The 15,812-nt window shown below is 37.7% G+C and overlaps 1 long non-coding RNA gene across 1 annotated transcript in view; it reads left to right on the top strand.

The window, feature by feature from the left end:
- The window catches only part of LOC121489726, a 541,311-nt gene that overhangs the window by 35,067 nt on the left and 490,432 nt on the right, over positions 1-15,812 (top strand). Inside the window, exon 2 of the long non-coding RNA XR_005987401.1 lies at positions 6,481-6,565. This is a non-coding gene — a long non-coding RNA (uncharacterized LOC121489726). The remainder of the gene's footprint in view (positions 1-6,480; positions 6,566-15,812) is intronic.

Raw genomic sequence — 15,812 nt, 5'->3', positions numbered from 1 at the left:
GTAGAGATTTTATGGTTTTCTGAAAGCTCTCAAGGTTTATATTTAAATAAAGACAGCTACTTTTGATCAAATTAGTGAAGATATAGATTATAAAAAATGAAAGACCTTTTAAAAAAGATTCATTTATTATTTAAGGGAGAATGAGAGCAAGTAGAAGAGAAGAGGGGGAGAGAGAGAGAGAATCTCAAGTCGACTTCATGTTGAGCACAGAGCTCAGTATAGGACTTGATCCCATGCCCCTGAGATCATGACCTAAGCCCAAATCAGAGTTAGATGCTGAACCGACTGAGCCACCCTGGTATCCTAAAAGGCATAAATTTTAGGGGTAGAGTTTGGTGTATTTTGATAAATGCATGCAACATAACCAAGACATAAAACATTTATGTCACCCCAGAAAGTTCCCTCTTGCCCCTTGTCAATGTCTTCCCTTCCCAGTCATCATCCAGCCCCCACAGTCACTTCCATCACTATACATTAGCTTTTCTTGTTCCCAAATTTCATATGAATGGAATCATGCTCTATGTACTCACTTGTGTCTGGGTTCTTTGGCTCAGCATAAAAAGTGACATATTTCATCAAATATTTCTAGGGAGGATGCTTTCACTTAATGTATTATACAAAATGCAGTTGACCACTTTATCTTGAAATTATCTTGAGCAAGGCTATCTGTTTGCTTCTCTCTTAGCAGTCTGACAGAGTCTGCTGCGGTTCAATGGGGTGGTGATGGGAGGGGTAAGATCAAGGTCAATGCTGAACTGAAAAAGGTTGCCTCACCAGAAAATGTTCCAGCACTTCCCATATATGATGAGGAAATACCTCCATGCCTGCAACTGTCTAAACTTTTAATGCTCCACCATTTCATAGCTACTGGTAACTCGTGAAGCAATGTGGCTTGGCTTCTTTGATCAACTTGGTTATTTTCCAACTTGGCTGCTTTGATCAGTTATACCTTTCATTCTGGAATGGAGCCTGTGCCTAGAAAGGCTAGGAGTTAAGGATGATTAAGACGTGGCCCTTTTCACAGTGAGTCCTGAGTTGTGGTGGGAGATGCTCATATAACAACTCTAATCCCCAAACTATCTTTTCTCTTCTGTTGTATATTTGGGAAAGCAAGCAGATTTGTGGGTCAACATTCCTCAGTTACTTACTTGGTCAATGTTCCTCCAAGTCATGAGATCCCTACTGCCTGACTCTGGACCACCATTCATTTTGCTGTAGTTGTGGCCTGGGATTCAAGAATATAAATCGTCTCACAGCCAATGTGATACCACTGCATAGAAGAGGAAACAGGTGTTATATATGAATATTGGCAGGGCTCAATTCTCCTAATGGAGAGTCCTGTCTCTGTCACTACCGTTCGAAATTATGTGGAAAAAAGAAGGACATTGCAGTGGAAGATTTTAAAACCATCTCCTGATTATTACTTCTCCAAAATCCAAGGGAATAGCACTCAAGAAGTTAAAGGTGTGTTCCTTCTATTATTAATAAAAATAGCCTCTTGATAAAAGTAGCTTGCTAAAAGGATTTTCCCAAACCAAGGGACAATTAAATTTCTGAACTAATTGTATTGTTAAATAATTTTTTTCCAGAAGTGAATTTTTCAAAATGTAATTTTTGGAAACTGTAAAAGGCATATTTAAAAAATTTTAAGTGTGCTACTTTTATTTCTGGAGACTGAAAATTAATAAAACATCATGATTGTCAACCAAAATAGGAGAGAGCTGAGGGGCTTGGCATAGAGCCATAGTTCCAATGATCTAAAATTACCTTGATATGATTTTAAGCTCATGGAATAGGAAGAGATTTGGAACTAAAGAATATATAAGGATATATTAACCTTTTCTCAGAGGTTACATAGCAGATGAGAAGAGCTCTAAAAAAAAATTTCTGGCTCTAATGTAGTGTATTCACACAAATACCACCTCCAAAAAAGGCATCTGAATGAATAGGTTTGGCCAGGAAATTAAGGTTGAAAATGAACACTGCTGGAAATGATGAGTTTGGAAAATGAATATGTTTTCCCTGAGATGTGAAGTGGAAGAAAAAAGAAGAAAGAAAGATGATTTATGATGATTTTGAGATCTGGTAGTAAACAAAGTGGACTAGTTAGGATGATTCAGCCTCCAGATAAATACTGTCATATCGTGATTTACAGCCAGGGATCTGGGAGTGCATAACGGATGCTATCTACATTGATCATACAGTCTTATTTCATCAGAATTTAGATCTTTAAAATAAATGGAAGGCATTTAATAACATTTGTATAGTAAATTGCAGAAAATTGATTACAAGTGATAAAAAGATGTTGGAAATGAACTGGAGAAAAAGATTAAAAAACTATAATTGCATGTGAAAGTAAAACTGGTTTATTTAGCTCTGGATCTGAGCTCTATTTTCTTATGGTTTGACAGGCAATTTAAACCACAAAATTAAACAGTAAAGGATATGGCTTTAGAAAGAAATGAATTTAAAGAGCTGCAGTTTTTTAAACTCTCAGAAGAAATTCAAACTTCTTATTACATACTTTGTTGTTCTAGTGTTCCTTTTATTTAGCAAAAGCTTTTGTTTGTAGGAGTTTGCAGTGAATGACCAACATAGATTTATGGTAGTATTTTACCACTGAACAACAGTTTTCATGAAATACTGGAAGAAATTATTTTTGTCCCAGATCTTTCATCCCAAACTTGTTCAAGTGATTGCCATTTGCAAAACCTACTTTGGGATTTTTAATTTCCTTTCCTTTTCTTTTCTTTTCTTTCTTTCTTTCTTTCTTTCTTTTTTTTTTTTTTTTTTTTAGCACTAGGCTCCTTTATTTGTATTTTGGTAAGTGCTAGTTATTTTTCTTGCCAGTATCCCCTTTCCCAAAGGCAAAGAAATTTGGGTTTCTAGGGATTTTTCTAAATGATAACCTACAAAAGTTCCTAGATCTAAGGGTCAGCAATGAGGCTTTACCCTAGGCGTGATAGTCAGGGCTGACTTAATGGTTGTGTGACCTATACATTTGCATAGGATTCTATGCTTAGAAGGATCCTGCACTTGATTTAAAACTTTGCTGTTGATGTCTTAAATTCATTTTTGAACCAAGGGCCCTGCATTTTCATTTTTCACTGGGTGCCACAAATTATATAGTGAATCTTGCCAGTAGTAAGATAAGAGCTGGCATTTATTGTATTATTACTACATACCATGCATTGTTTTCAGTGTCTTATATGTACTTTCTCACATTTATTTACATATTTACTTATTTATATTTGTATTTAGTTGACACAATGTTACGGTGGTTTCAGGGGTACAACATTGTGGTTCAACACACTGCTACGTGTTATGCTATGCTCCCCACAAGTATAGCTACCATCTGTCACTATGCAATGCTATTACAATATCAGTGACTATGTTCCCAATTCTACCTTTGATTTCTGTGACTTTTTCATTTCCTAACTGGAAGCCTATGTCTTACACTCCCTTTCACTCATTTTGCCCATCCTGCCAGCTGCTCTTCCCTCAGTTATCATGGTGTTTGTCTTTGACTTACTCACTAAATATTTATAAAAACCTTCTGGGTTAAGTTTTGTGGTTCACACTTCACAGAGGAGAAACTAAGCATAGAGAAATTAAACAGACAAAATTCGTGAGCAATGGAGAGATTCTGGCCCAAATCTCCTGCTTCTAGAATGGCTCCCCCTAACTGCTAACCTGACTGCCTCTGTTCCAACTTACTTTCTCTTCTAGTCCTCAAAGAAAACTTTTTTTTAAAAAAGATTTTATTTATTTATTTATTTACTATTTTAGAGAAAGAGCATGAAAGGGGGGGCAGAGGAGGAGAGAGACAGAGAGAGAATCTCAAGCCAACTCTGGCTGACCACAGAGCCTGATGCGGGGCTTGATCTCATGACTCTGAGATCATGACCTGAGCCAAAACCAAGAGTTGGATGCTTAACCAACTGAGGCACCCAAGTGCCTCCAAAGAAAACTCCTACTGTCTGTGGTGTGCTAAAACAGGCAATACCTGTGGAACACAGGAGAAGGGTTGCTTGCTTGCTGAGATGCATTTAATGAATGAAAATATATGACCTGGAGAAGTCAAGCACAATTCTTTAATTTTGTCTAAATTAACTGTTATTTTGGGCAGGTTTCTGGGGGAATGAAAGGAGGAAGGGAAATGAGGGAGAGAGGTTAACGAAAAGGATGCGTATAAGTAATATAGATGTGCTGAGGCTGGGCATCCAGCTTGAGAGCAGCAGAGTGGGGCACAGCTGGGGCAGACTAGCAGATAAAGGAAAATATGGGAAAGTGCAATCCATGTTGCCTAGTTAGCAATTTGATCGAGGCTGATGCTGGAGACAAATGTATAAGGTTTTAAAATGGTTTAGGGGGACTGAGTGAGAACAATGTTTTCTGATTTGCAGGTGGCTGGGTATATGAGCGCTGATGTGTGTGGCTGGAGGTGGCTAATGGAGGCCAAATGTTGGGAAATATAGCCAGACACCTTCATGCACTGGGGTTAGGCCCAGGATTTATAAGCTAACTGGTTTCAGGCTGCCCCTTAGATCATACCCTCTAGGATGTGCCTCTTAGTAGGCTCTCAGTAATATGTGAGCAAAGAATAGATGATTCTAGCAATTGCCCGCTATGCTCATGTTTAAGTCAGGTTCCATGCTGAATGGCTATTTTCTAATTGACTGGCTCTACCAAGGTACAATTTTTCATACTTCTCTGTCCCAGCCCTTACCATAATTGTTGGTGCACAGAGCAGAGCAGGGATCTTGGGTACATTGTTTTGTTAGGAGCTGCATTCCCAGTGTCCAGCATAGCACATAGCCCATCCTAAGGGTTTAAATACTTTCTAAATAGATGATTGAATGTTGTTAATGTGAAATAAAAAATCAAAGTCTATCTCTTAGGCCCAAGACTCCCTATTATCTCTTCTAGGCTAAATATGGTGACGCAGATCACTGCATTTTGATATCCTGATGCGGCGTGCTCATTACTGATAAATTCAGGTGAAGGCTTGTTGCTCTGAGTTAGCTCTAGTGTTAAAAGTCGGTAAACTGGATGGACAAATTTGCTTTGAAGAGTCAGCTATGAGGAGGCTCTGAGACATGTACCTTCCAGACAATGTCCTTTTTCCAATGGTCTTTGGAAGGCTATATATGTATTTTTTCTTTTAATACCATCAAATGTAGAACCCAGAGAACTGGTAGCTATGTTATATATCTGTGCCATGCCTAAAATTTCTATTTTGAGGCTGGCCTCATAAAGTACATCACAGTACTTCCAAGTCTATATTTTTAACACGAGTGTCCTAGATGTGTGCCTTCTTTCTGGAGATTTTACCATCTATCACATTTTTTTTTTTTTTATACAGACCTGTATTTCTGATCAGAGGGGTTAAGGACAGTTACTTATGTTGTCTCTGCTTATTTTCAGGGATATTCTATGACATTTAGAATGGCTCACTGCACATCTCTGGTGGAGAAGTATTCTTTTATATTCTAAATATTGATCTAAAAGGAGTAATACATGAACTATAAGAAAGTAACTAGAAAATATTCTCAAATATTAAGCAGTTCTGAATCTCAATTACTTGGAAATAAAAGATCCTGCAGGTAGTTTGATTTTTTTTCATATGTCTAAAAAATCTGAAAAGGTAAACCACACACTTTACGTGAGCAGGGATTCTGATCATCTTGTTTATAGCTCACATCTATTGTCTAGCACTGTGCCTGGCAAATATTAGGGACTCAGTATTTGTTGACTGCCTTCTCAGCATTCTGAAATTATTTTTATTATTTGTATTAGAAAGCCCTTATCTTGATTTTTAAAGACAATCAAAATTTATTAAAGAATAGTAATTAAAAACTGGATGTATTTATTATTACCTCCTGGGTGTACTTGAAGGAGTGATGGATTGGTTCCCCAGATGTTACATGCAGGTTTGCTGAGTAAAGGCAGGACTATATCATGGAGAGGATAAGAATTACTCTCTCCATTGTTTCCCTATTGAATGTGGGGCTAGTGGAAGGTGTAGGGAGGGAGCATTTTCAAGAGGAATGTGTAGGATGACCGAGCACGTACCACTTAGCTGTGCGTGCGACTTGACTGCCATCTAGTTATTTATTGCCTTCTCTACCTAAGTATCAGGGGAAAGCATGTTGTCTGAAAGAACATCTTAAGAATGTAATGCAAACAAAGAATGTACATCTGGTCCACGGGGAGGTGTTCTCTGCTAATTAGCTTGGCAGATGGGAGTGCCTTTGAAAAGCAGAATCCTGAGTCCTAGGAATTCATTTTCTCTTTCTGTAAGAAAACTCAAGAGGCTGTGCCCTTATCTACTTGTTATTCAGTGGTATAATTCTAGGTGTCTATTAAAGGTTTAAGAGTGATCAGGTGTGAGATATCCAAGTGGTGTCAGGCAACAGGGAGCAAAGCACCCACAGCATGTATCAATACTAACAGTGCTGACATCTGCTGTCCCTGTAGGTAGCAAAGACTTTTACAAGTAGTCCTTCGCTTCCTCAAGCACGCCGGAAAGGCAGAAATCCTTAAGAGAAGCTCCAGATTCAAGGTGAGTTTGAAATTGCATTATAAGTTGCTTCTGCTAACTCCTTGCTGCCCATAAGCCGCAGACTTTGAAAGGAAACACATTTTATAAATTAGGCTTTCCTATAATTTCCTTCAGGGAAGCAGCTGTACTATTGGTTCTAATAAGGTAATAAGCCTGGAAATGCGGTGTTAGCCTTGGGGTAGATGATCAGAGGGGCTGGCCTACAGAGACTGACTGCCTCGGAGCCACGGGACAACTTCTCCCCAGTCATGCAGCTCCTTCGCTGTGGTAGGGAGGGCTCTTTGGCCAATTCTATTATTATGTGGGGAAAAAAAAAGAGGTTGATCCGGTATGAGGAATGTTGACTTCCAAGAGCAGAACCAGACCACACAGAACCAGTTTAGAATCTGCAGGAATGTCACACTCAAATACCACACAGAGCAAATTCTAGAATGGAATTTTAGAGAGAGCTCTATAGTTGGAAACCTGATGGACTCATTGCTTCTGTCCATTGGAGTGGGAAAGGAATTCAGCCCAGAGGTCTTCTCAGCAGAGTCAGTGTAAGAAAGGCTAAATGGCTCGAAGAGGACCTTGACTTTTCCTGGGCTCCTGAATTTTTTCATATTCAATGTGCATGCAGAGCCAGATATTCTGAAGATTATAAGTGACTGCTAGCTCTTCTCATTTGTAACTGAACAAACTCTATTCACAGAGAACCCAGTATAGAAGATCTTTTGTGACTATTATTGCCAGCTTTATCTTTGGTTAAATATCTTTTTTATCTTTGGCAGCTTTATCTTTGGTTAATGGGTATGGTAAAAAACAATTTGCACGGTATGATAAGAATAATAATAACCTTTTATTAACAAGGACTTACTGCATGTCAGGTAATGTTCTAAGTGCTTGAAAAAGAGGCTGCACTTCTTTTAGTGCTTACCCTTTGCCTTATGAGGTGGGTATTTTCACTCTCATTTTAAATACGAAAAAGAGGAGGCTTAGGGAGGTTAAGTGTCTGGTCTAAGATCAAACACCTAGAAAGTGGCAGAGCTAAGGTTCAAACTTAGGTCACTTTCACTCCAGAAATTGCGCTTGAAACCACTGTACTACACAAAGTACTTCTAGCACAAAGTACTACACAATATTTGTACAGTGTTGTGGTTTCAATCTGAGGGAAAATACTCTTCAATGATTTTAATCCTTTCCTCTTCCCGGCCACGATCCATTCAGAACCATCAGTGTTACACTTTATAAAGTTATAAATGACTTTCATGTACATTTTCTCATTCACAAATTGGGACTTTTCCTGTTTTCCTTCCCTGACAGCTGTCATAGTTCCCTTAATGATGGTGTATGTTTTACGATACAATGCATACAATAAAATACAATTTTAAGAGAGTACAGAATAGGTTTGCCAGATAAAATATTTACTCCATTATATTTGAGTATCAGGTAAACAACAAATAATCTTTGAAATTATACGTATGTACCAAAAATTGCATGGGATATACCTATACTAAAAAGTATTCCTTATATTTTGAAGTTCAAATTTATCTAGGCATCCTATATTTTTATTTGCTAAATCTAGCAGCTCTAAATTAAGTCAGAGAGCCTTGTGTACAAAGAATTGGGTTTGTTGTTTCAAGTCACTTCTTCAGTGGCCAAGGGAAGGCTCAGATGAAATGTAGGTAAAGGAAAAACCTTGGGGCAACTTATACTGAGTGCTTATTTAGATCTACTTGCCTTGGAAAATTAGACTTTTCATCAAATCTTGCTAATATCAGTGTTTGCAGTCTTTGATATTTTGTGGAGTATGGAAATGGTTAGAAGCTTTTTACAAGGCTTCTGTTAATCTTTATCAATAATTCTGTTGAAGCTCTACCAAGCTCTGCAAAATCCTAAATGCAAACCTTGTTTTAACATTTTCATGTTTTCACTTTTTACGTGAATGTACTGGAAGGCCCCTGAGGTCTTCCAGAAAAAAGTTCTCCTGTAAGCAGGAACATGAATTTGCCCAATCTAGATCATTGTTTCTGCTTGTGAAAGTTGGCACATGGAGAGCTAAGGTTGTTCTTTTTCCCACTGATCCCCAGTAGCTGACCAGATACAGTCAACTCTTAGTTATTCTCCTAATCCCTTTGACTTTCATTCAGAAAAGCTGCTTCTTTTTTTTTCTTTTTTTTTTTTTTTTTTAATGAAAGGAAACCATTAATGCTTCAGTGATGCATGATTTTCTGAACAAAGGAAACTTCTCTGGTAATAATATTTTTGGAATTGGTGGTGGTGGTGGTGGTGTGTGTATCCTGTGAGGGAAAGACATGAGCAGTGTGTTTCCTTGGTAGAGTGACTTTGACTGAAACACTTGAAGAATACTTTAGAAATATATCTGTTCATTGAACACTGCATATTTTAAACAACAAATCAACTCGTAAAACTGCATTGCAGCAATGTTTCTAAAAAAAAAAGTTGTACATGATATAGTAGCAAAACGTTAGTGGGGCTTTGTGAAATGAAAGAAATAAAGTAAAACTTTATTTTCTGACAGTATTTATAGGTTTCTAAGGTCCTAAATGCCTTTACTTTCTGAATTGCCTCCCCTCTGATTGATGATGTGTCCCAGATTTGGTTACTTTTGCCCACATGTTAATTTCAGGTGTTTTTCAGTGGGTGAATATGAATTGATAATATATAGGAAAGTAAAAACACACAGGAGAATTTTAATATGTAATGAAAAGGAATTCCATTGTAAGCAATCTGAGAGCTTGGTTCTTTTACCCACTCTCTGTTTTATTTAACAACTCCCAGTCTATTAAGATTCTGCTTCACTCAACGATTTCATGTTAATCATCTTTTGTTTTATAGCCTTTTATTTTCCTGCTAGAATCAATATCCCATCAACTTCACCGACCATCTACTCCATGTTCTATGAGATGGCACCAGTACAGGGGTGAATTCATACCAGAGCAATTTGCTTTAAATGTTACCAGCATTTTATCCAAAATGTTTTTTCCAGTTTATTCTCATAATTTTACTACTTCTCACAAAGTTGCTTCCCTGCTTTTAGGGAATAGGGAGTGACAACTAAAATGTAAAATGCCTATATGCAGGATATAGAAGTTGAGTTTGGAAACACAAAAGTTAAGCCCATGAAATTTTGTAGGCTAACGGGAGAAGGTTGGCTGTGTTTTCACACTGTGTGGCTGCTGCAACAAAACCCTGATGAATTCATTTCTACTTTGCTGGCAAACCTGGATCATTTCGGTGAGACCATAATTTAAAGCAATTTTGGGTCCTGCTGGTATATTCAGGTTGCCTTGATTCAAGCAAAATCAATCAATTTTGGCACGCTGTAGATGCATTATACTGATAATCTTGGACTGCTTTTCTTCTCTCTGCTTATCTTCATTGGGCTGGTGGCAGCTGTCCTTCAGATCATTAGCATAAATCCAAGTTGCCCACCACAGGGGGCTCTGAATTCTTTGTAAAGATTAATTTAGAAATTAAAAGTTCATTATCCCCCTCTAAATACATTATCCAGATTGTGACGCTAGCATTTTTAATAAATGATTAAGTCATCTCACTTAATCTTATCACCAAATGTAATTGTTTGCTTATCACTGAGAAGTGGGCAATAAATTATTTTTAAAAATGTTAATTCCAGTATAGTTAATATACAGTGTTATGTTAATTTCAGTTGTACAGTTTAGTGATTCAGCAGCTCCATACATCACTTGGTGCCCATCAGGACAAGTCACTCCTTAATATCCCCATCACCTATTTCACCCATCCTCCCACCCCCTGCCCTCTGGTAACCATCAGTTCTCTCTAGTTGAGTCTGTTTCTTGCTTCTCTCAACAATGAATTATTTCTTGATGTCTAGTTAGGACATTTTATCTCACAAAAGTAATTAAATGGTAATGATGACATCTTGTACTGTTCAATTTATTATTACATTTATTTAAAAAGATACTACAATTGACTCTTGAACAACATGGATTTAAACTGTGCTTATATGCAGATTTCTCTTTCAATAAATACAGTATAATACTGTAGAGGTATTTTCTCTTCCTTAGGATTTTCTTAATAATATTTTCTTTTTTTCTAGTTTATCAGAGGAATACAGTACATAATATGTATAACATATAAAATGTTAATTGACTGTTTATGTTTTTAGTAAGCTTCTGATCCTAATAATTAAGTGTTTGAGGAGTCAAGAGTTATACTCAGATATTTGGCTGTGCAAGGGTCAGGACCCCTAACCCCTGTGTTGTTCAAGGGTCAACCCTATTCTTTTTTTTTATTTTTTTTATTTTTTTTAACCCTATTCTTAAATGGAAAAATTTTCTTTGAACATGGGAGGGGGTTTAATTTTTTAGTGTTCACATGAAGCAAATATGTTTTAATTTGTTCCAAAATGCCTTTTTTTCCTGTTTTTTTTGTATTGTTTTGTTTTATATTCTGAGTGTATAATAAAGCATAGTGAAAAAACAAATTCAATAAGTGTATTATTCACTTCCTTGCTGAATTGCTTACATGTGGCTTTTTAAGGGACAGTTCCAACAGCAACTCATTTTAGAAGCTGATTCTAAGAATAATAATTCCTGCCCTGATCCCCTCTCAGGGTGGCATGAGGAAATGTGAAAATGCTTTAAAAATAGGGGATCCCTGGGTGGCTCAGTGGTTTAGCACCTGCCTTCGGCCCAGGGTGTGATCCTGGAGACCCAGGATCGAGTCCTGTACCAGGCTCCCTGCATGGAGCCTGCTTCTCCCTCTGCCTGTGTCTCTGCCTCTCATGAATAAATAAAAATCTTTAAAAAAGTAAAAATAAAATAAAATTAGTACACAAACCCAGTCTTATTTGAAGGAGAGTGGATATATGAAAATTCAACAAGACGGAATACATGACAACATAGCCAATGTCCATTTGTGTTGACCATTATTATAAGACTATGTTCATCATACTTTTACTGGTGTCTTTTGACTTTAAGCACATATGATTTCTAATTTCTCTATTGTCTGTAACTCTTTTTACATTTGGTCTCCATAGAAGAAAAATCCCTCTTGTAGTTGCTATCACCTTCTTAAGTCTTGAATTTTGAAATCATCTTTTACAGTTTATTGTGTCTGGTGGTCACGAGCAGATGTTGCTTAAAGTCATAGATATCAAGTTTTTCTCTGAGCCTCTGAGCACTCCTCGTGACTGGCGTGGCTATATTGGGGGATTATCCCCTTCCCTGGAAAGAGTGCTTCATAGGAGGGTTTCATTTTTCCTTGCAGCACCGTCTGTAGGCTGGCCTGTAGGGTCCCCGCCACACTAATTCTGTTATGGCCTTGGCAGAGGGCTGGCTGTGTCCTCATACATTCATGCTGAGAATGGCTACCATCTACAAATGGATCTCTTTGCTGAGAATTTTGTCTCTCACTGATAAAGAATGGAGAAATTTAGAGCTATTTATTAGGCAGCAATTACTCAAAGGCAGTGTCATGCATTTATAGGAAAACTCTTATAAATCTAAAGAAAAGTGATTTACTCACAGTGGGAATAGATTTAACACAGATTAGAAACATATTTTCCTCCTTTTCTGCTTTATCATTTGTATTTTATAAGAGGTTAAGACCAGCTCTGAAGTACTGCTAGTGTTTTATTATTTACTGGCAAAAAGGGGTTTTAGCTGTGTAATGTAATTCCACCATTTACTAATGATGTCTGCCTTTGAAGTATAACTGTTTCACTGAAGGCACAAATCATGTTATGGATGTGATATTGTGCCATATAAATGTGAGTTTTTGACATACTAATTTATAATGACTGGCTGATGAGAAGACCATGGGGAAGAATAAGACTGGCACTTGGACAACTTATCTGTACAAGGGTGATCAATTCAAAGAACAGTTTTCAGAGAGATTTATTTATTTATCTGCTAAGTAAACTCTATGCCCAATGTGGAGCTTGAACTCATGACCCCAAGATCAAGAGTCACATGCTCTACCGACCGAGCCAATCAGGCACCCAGGAAAGAATTATTTTAAAACACCTATTTAAAAATAAGTAGATCATGACTACTCCTTAGGACTTTTGGATGCAGAAGGCTAGGACTGCCAGGAAAATGAGGTAGAGGATCAGGTGATTTGGAGTTTGGACTGAAACTGATCCCACTGTGAATCCAGCAAGAAAGGTCAGAGCATCCCAGGAAATGGATGTCAGAGGCCTGCTGGGTATTGGTTGTGCAGAATGATGGCTAATCTCCTGAGATGGTCCCCAACAGTCCTCCTTTCTTGGAATGTGTTTGCTGTTCTTGACATCAAAAGCCAGAATGTGTTTCACATTCCACTTGAATCCAATCTGGTCTTGTGACTGCTTTGACCCACAGAATGCTTGCTCTTGGAACTCTCACTCTTGGAAACCAGTTGTCATATTACAAGCCCAAGCTGTATGGAGAGGCCATGAAGAGGAGAATCAAAATGCTCTGGTGGATGCCCCAGATGAGCTGAGAGCTGATAGCCAGTACCAGTGTCATCCATATGAATGAGCCATTTTGGATATTCCATCCCTGATCCCCAGATGATGGTAGTCCTCACTGCTATTACGTGGAATGAAAAAACCACCCAGCTGAACCCAACAACCTACAGAATCATGAAGGGTGCTGTAGGATTACTTCTATTCCAAAGGCACCTTCCATTCCCAGAAGGGCCCTGGTAGGTTGAGTATTAGAGTGAATCAAGTTAAAAGTTACGTCATCAGATAAGGATTCTGTGTATCTGCAGTTTACCTGCCTGCAGAGAGCTTCTACCTCTACAATCTTCACGCTATAGTAAAGTAGATTTTTGCATCTTAAATGGATGATTAGAGTGTGCTGGGCTGATGATAATTCATGGGCGATAAGGAGCCAAGAAAGCTCTCGAGGGTGAAGTTATAAGGTTAGAGAGTTGTTGCTTGCAGAGACATCTCCCCAGTTCTAGGAGGATGATTCTGGTTGTGAAAATGACAATGGGTGAATGCTGACTTTTATCTGGAAAAGTCTCATGGGATTTTGTCACAGACTTCTAAAGGAACCTTGATCATTTAAGCAGGAATATAGTGCTTTTATGTTCTAATCCACATGGCAGAGAAATGCAAGCTTAGTCCAAGAACTATTTATGCATTTACACAGTCTATGAGTTTTACATTTTTCACCTTTATCTTAGGTTTTAACTCTTTTGCCATTATGTGTTAACTTTTTTTCTTGATCAAACTAAGCCTTACACTTTTAGATCTAAATCTGTGGTTTGTTTTTCAAATAATTTCCCCCTTAACTTTATTATTATTATTTTTGTTTCTTGTTAAAGATTATCTAAAAACATCTTAAGTTTATCTTATTTATCCATGGAGCAGTCTGATTTTTTTTTTTCCCTGAAAGCATAGGTCATGATAAAGCCACCAAAGTGTACAATTCATGTAAAGTAAGGAGAGGGGTTTTAAAACTTTCAATCTGAAAAGTTTCAAACTTAAGGAAATGTGACAAGAATAAGAATAGTAGGGCAGCCCGGGTGGCTCAGCGGTTTAGCACCGCCTTCAGCCCAAGGCGTGATCCTGGAGACCCTGGATCGAGTCCCATGTCGGGCTCCTTGCATGGAGCCTGCTTCTCCCTCTGCCTGTGTCTCTGCCTCTTTCTCTCTGTGTGTCTCTCATGAATAAATGAATAAAGCCTTAAAAAAATAAGATTAGTACATTGGGCAGCAGTATACCCTTTAATACCCTTTATCCAGATTAACCTGCTGTTAACATCTTATTCCATTTGCTTTTTCTCTTTCCCCCCTTTCTGTGTATATATGTACCTTTTAACGAATTTTTCTTTTTTGTATGATACAGTTTGAGAGTAAATGGCATGTATCATGGCTCTAAAATCTTCAGTGTGCATTTCTAAATAATAAAGATATTCTTTTGAATACTGTACAGTTATCAACTTTTCTATTTAATATTGTTACAATAATTTTATCTAGAGAAACCTGGGTGGCTCAGTGGTTGAGCGTCTGTTCTGGCTAAGGGTGTGATCCCGGAGTTCTGGGTCCAAGTCCCACATTAGGCTCCCTGCAGAGAGCCTGCTTCTCCCTCTGCCTATGTCTCTGCCTCTCTCTCTCTCTCTCTCTCTCTCTCTCTGTGTCTCATGAATAAATAGATACAATCTTAAAAAAATAATTTTATCTAATTTATTATCCATATTCCAATGTTTTCAGTTGACCCCATAATGTTTTTTATTGCCCTTTTCCCCTGCAGTACATGATCCAGTTTAAGAACGGATTGTCATATCTCTTTAGTCTCCTTTAACCTGGAAGGAACATTCCACAGCCTGTTTTTGCCTTTTATGACATTGATGTTTTGAAGAATACAGTCCCTTTTTAAAAAAGAGAATGTTTCTCATTTTGGATTTATCTGATGGCTCCTCATGGTTCCGTTCAGGTTATGAATTCCAGGGCAGAAGTGATGTATGTTCTCTTCTAGAGGCACATGATATCCACCTGCCCCTTGATACTGATATTAATTTTGATAATCAGGTCAAGGCATTCTACAATTTATTCCTATACTGACCCCCCCCACACACATCATTTGCAACTAATAAGCTATCTGGGGAGACCATGAAAATATTCTAGTGCTCATGAAAAATTGCCCAGAGATTTGGCATCTACCGGTGACTCATGCCTTAGCTAAAGCTTAATATTATGGTCGCACAATTATGATTTTCTACATTTACCACTTCCTCCACATTTACCAGTCAACACTCAGTGTTCTAGTATAAGCAAGAGCCCTCTTTCCTCCCCACTGATTTATTTTTTTATTATTTGTTTGGACTTACTAACTCTGTATTTTCAATAGTCTATAATTCATTACTGTCCTTAATTATTTTAGTGTTTAAATGTTCCCAGATTAGGCCCACTGGAGCCTCTTCCAGCTGCCTTCTGTGTCCTTGTGATGATCCCATCATTTTTTAAAAAAGCACTTTCTTACTTTTCAGCATAACAAGATGTCCCAGGCTCATCTTGTATCCACTCCACTCTAGCCCTGAAATCAGCCATTTCTTTAAGGAGCCTTGGTTTCTTTCAGTGCAGAATAGTATAAGAGATAAAGACATGAGCACTAGGCATGTTAGGAGGGTAATTTGTGGTGGGATTAAACCGGATTTAAAAGGCCTTTTACTTGAAATTTTAGTTAAGAGCTATAGTCAAAATGATGTTTATCTACATTTACAAAAGACAAATGACTAATCTGCCTTACACCAAGAGTATCCATAAATTC

Source organism: Vulpes lagopus, chromosome 4 (assembly GCF_018345385.1).
Source record: "Vulpes lagopus strain Blue_001 chromosome 4, ASM1834538v1, whole genome shotgun sequence".
Classification (NCBI taxonomy): Eukaryota; Metazoa; Chordata; class Mammalia; order Carnivora; family Canidae; genus Vulpes; species Vulpes lagopus.
Note: the sequence above shows the minus strand (reverse complement) of the source record. Positions and strands in the feature narration are given on the sequence as shown.